Here is a 3,634-nt window from a genome sequence, read left to right on the forward strand (position 1 = left end):
ATCAGCCCCCTAGAACTTAGAAGTACTTAAACCTATCTAACCTAAGGACATCACACACATCCATGCCCGAGGCAGGATTCGAACCTGCGACTTGAGTATCGACGATGTCCGTTCTGTGAAGTTTAATACATACATACGATTGAAAGTTGATCTCTGCATCTCATGGACGGTCATTTTCTGTCGCCCCCCTGATGCATATGGTGAGTCTTTAGCAGCCAATATTTTTCTTGTCATAATTTTTAACACAATACTTTCATATGAGACTTACTAAAGGTTGAATTTGGGACCTCGAACCAAGTGGGTCTCTTGTCGGAGAAGCTCCGATGATTATGAAAACAAACCCGCTTGTACGTGGCCAGTCATTCACGCCTTCCTAGCACTGCCCGCTTCCTGTTGGACTAATCCCTGTTGACTCAGCGGGCAACAGAAAGAACGGCAAATATGGCGAGATGCACGGCTGTGCAGCCATGTATGTGAAACTCAGTAAACAGGATTCCTTGCACTAATTTTTGAGGCACCAGCAAGCTCAGATGTGTCATCGAGGAACAGCACACTGAAGAATGAGAAGGATCGGAGGTTGCCTATTCAGGATTTCCGCTTGACAACCTTTGTTACGTTGGAGAAGTAGTCAATCACGCAAAAGCTGCAGGGAAACTTTTTTCCCATTACGGCGTTAATGGCACAAACCTTCGAGTCAGAATGATGACATACGTTGTGAGATGATCCGATATGGAAGAGATAAGGGGAATACAGAAACAGTGAGTTTTAGAAGTGTAGCTTTTCCATAGAGCACATGTCGGCCGAAAGAATGGGTAATTTTATTTCTACGTATGCTCCTTTGTGTAGCGGAAGGTGCCTTTGTTCTATATAGAAGCGATGAGTGACAGACAAGTAAAGAACGTCGCATAACCTTAATTTAGTATGGAAGAGTAGAAACAGTTTGTTTGGACTGAAGCTACGAGGTTTATTATTGGTTTGTTATTTGTCGTACAGAAAGCTAAGAGAGTATCACTGTACAAAACTTCCCATGCACAGTAACAAACTTTCAAATTCTCCGAGAAGGCAAAAATCATTTGGTTCCAGAATTCCTTACTGACCCATGAAATATCGCTGTCGGACATTCGATTAGCAGCTTTAATTACAGATTCCTGGATGTCACTCCATTTTCCACGGTATCTACTCTTGGAGTCTCTGTACCTTGTACACTCTGATGAATGATACTTCTGTACACGATCATAAATGGAAATGAAGACACCCAATACAACACTTCAAATTTTCTACGAAGGTGAGACTTCACAGCGACGGGAACTATCAAAATTTATTGAGAATCTAGCAGTACCTAGCGGTTAAACATCCGCAGGCCTTCCGACTAGTACTCCTCAACCGTTGTCAAGTGGTCACATCCCTTGACAAAGGCCTAGGAACAAATTTTCGTGGATATTTAACTACTTGATGCGGCTAGGCTCGAATTTTTCCAGTATCGTTCTGTTACATGCAGTATAACAACGCATATATCAGTTGGCAGGCCGAAGCTTGGACGTGGATCGCGGGGCATAAGCTCTCGCAACACCAGTGACGTTCCCAGTCCGATACACAGTTTCAATTTGTCATGAAGCTTAACGGGATACATGAAAACAGCACCCAGTGTGAAGTATGCACCCATAGAGATCTGTTTGAAACGTGAACCCAATATCCCTGGCAACTGTCTGCTCACCACGTCGCGGCCTTCCAGCACCCTGGGATGAGTCGTCCACCGGAAACGATCCGTGGGCCCTCAGGCATTGAGGTGCTGTTCCGCTCCGACCGAGTCGCGTCGCTGCCGCCATCGCAGTGACCATACAACGTAAACTTCCTGCTTCCGAAAGAACAGCTTCACGAAAAGTCGACATAACGTTCTACGGTATACCCCCTTACGAAGGCACGTTACACTCGTATAGTAGTTTTAACAAGTTTGTTTGTGTGGCCATCCTCCGCAGCAAGCATATAAATACTTCCAGAATGAGATTTTCACTCTGCAGCGGAGTGTGCGCTGATATGAAACTTCCTGGCAGATTAAAACTGTGTGCCCGACCGAGACTCGAACGCGGGACCTTTGCCTTTCGCGGGCAAGTGCTCTACCAACTGTGCTACCGAAGCACGACTCACGCCCGGAACTCACAGCTTTACTTCTGCCAGTACCTCGTCTCCTACCTTCCAAACTTTACAGAAGCTCTCCTGCGAAACTTGGTAGAGCACTTGCCCGCGAAAGGCAAACGTCCCGAGTTCGAGTCTCGGTCTGGCACACAGTTTTAATCTGCCAGGAAGTTTCATATCAGCGCACACTCCGCTGCAGAGTGAAAATCTCATTCTGGAAACATCCCCCAGACTGTGGCTAAGCCATGTCTCCGCAATATCCTTTCTTTCAGGAGTGCTAGTTCTGCAAGTTTCGCAGGAGAGCTTCTGTAAAGTTTGGAAGGTAGGAGACGAGGTACTGGCAGAAGTAAAGCTGTGAGTTCCGGGCGTGAGTCGTGCTTCGGTAGCTCAGTTGGTGGAGCACTTGCCCTCGAAAGGCAAAGGTCCCGAGTTCGAGTCTCGGTCGGGCACACAGTTTTAATCTGCCAGGATGTTTCATATCAGCGCACACTCCGCTGCAGAGTGAAAATCTCATTCTGGAAACATCCCCCAGGCTGTGGCTAAGCCATGTCTCCGGAATATCCTTTCTTTCAGGAGTGCTAGTTCTGCAAGTTTCGCAGGAGAGCTTCTGTAAAGTTTGGAAGGTAGGAGACGAGGTACTGGCAGAAATAAAGCTGTGAGTTCTGGGCGTGAGTCGTGCTTCGGTAGCTCAGTTGGTAGAGCAGTTGCCCGCGAAAGGCAAAGGTCCCGAGTTCGAGTCTCGGTCGGGCACACAGTTTTAATCTGCCAGGAAGTTTCATATAAATACTTGTTTTGTAAACTGCAGTTTTATTTACAAACCAAGTTCTTTCGACACTTACACTCTGATTTCCCGTGCTAACGTGGAAAGCTACCTTCAAAAAAATGTTTGTTTTTACATCAATTACTGCACGAACCATAACAAACAGTTTTATACTTCCCACATATCTTTCATTTGGCAGTAAGGATTATTGTATGCAGAACTGCATAGGATGAAGAAACATTCGCGCACTCGGACTTCGCAGCGCGATACCTCAAATACTGGCAATACAGAGATGTGTCTCACAAAATTTAGTCCTGTGCATATTTCGGGCAGTAAATGGACGTTAACGATCGGAAATCTGGCAACACTGTAATCATATGTTCGGTAGCTAACTCTGTCAACAATCGGAGCAGTGCTGTGCAGTTAGTTAATAGCCAGCGTTATGGGTTAGCATGCAGGAGGTCGAGCGTTCGATTCTCTGGCGAAGGTTATTTGTTTTTATTTGTTAAAATCAGTCTGCGTGGTACTGCACCTGGCGTCTTAATCGTCACATAGCGATTACAGTCGGTCTCCTAGAAAATATTTGCAGTTACGTAGTACGAACACGGAAAAAGAAGTACATTCTTTTTCACGAGTCGGCTTTTAAAGAAGCCTTTTGCACGTCGTGGCCGTGAATTGCTTCGCGTCACTGTATCTATTAGATATCGAACGTGTTTTCTATGTACCCTCCCCGAATGGGTC

At 45.8% G+C, this 3,634-nt stretch overlaps 1 non-coding gene across 1 annotated transcript; it reads left to right on the top strand.

Moving 5' to 3' along the window:
* The first annotated feature begins 2,809 nt into the window (after positions 1-2,809).
* On the top strand, positions 2,810-2,884 carry Trnas-cga (transfer RNA serine (anticodon CGA)). Its single transcript has one exon. It is a non-coding gene; the product is annotated as a tRNA-Ser (tRNA).
* The last annotated feature ends 750 nt before the right edge of the window (positions 2,885-3,634 follow it).

Source organism: Schistocerca cancellata, chromosome 9 (assembly GCF_023864275.1).
Source record: "Schistocerca cancellata isolate TAMUIC-IGC-003103 chromosome 9, iqSchCanc2.1, whole genome shotgun sequence".
In the NCBI taxonomy this organism is placed as follows: Eukaryota; Metazoa; Arthropoda; class Insecta; order Orthoptera; family Acrididae; genus Schistocerca; species Schistocerca cancellata.